The following is a 508-nucleotide window of genomic DNA, read 5'->3' as shown; positions in this document are numbered from 1 at the left end:
CTGTTGAGCATGGTAAAGTTTTCTTATGGTGTCAAAAAAAAAAAAAGTCTTACCTAAAATAAGAGAAAACACAAAAAAATAGAATTTCTTTTTTTCTATTAGTAACCAAATAGACATAATTTTTTGTTTTGTTTTGTTTTCTTCTCTTTTCTAGATTTTTTCTTCTTTTCATTTCTTTGCTTTTCTTTTAAGCTGTGATTGGTAGCCAAGAGAAGAAAAGGAAGAAAAAAAAAAATACAAAAATTAAACTAATTTCTTGGTTTAAGAAATTCTTACTATATTTGGTATGTCTTGAGCTAAGAGAAGATTTTATTTTTGAATTTCAAAATTCACCATGGAAATGGTGAAGTTTTCTTGTGCTGCCAAAAAAAAAAGTCTTGCTTAAAACACAAGAGAGTAGAAAAAAAAAATTTCTTTTCTTTTATTGGTAGCCAAGCAATAAAAATTTTTTATTTTCTCTTTTTTGTATTCCTTTTTCTTTTCAATTTTATTTTTCCCTCCTCACTTA

The sequence above is a fragment of the Macadamia integrifolia genome, chromosome 6 (assembly GCF_013358625.1).
Source record: "Macadamia integrifolia cultivar HAES 741 chromosome 6, SCU_Mint_v3, whole genome shotgun sequence".
Classification (NCBI taxonomy): Eukaryota; Viridiplantae; Streptophyta; class Magnoliopsida; order Proteales; family Proteaceae; genus Macadamia; species Macadamia integrifolia.
This window is presented reverse-complemented; position numbering follows the sequence as displayed.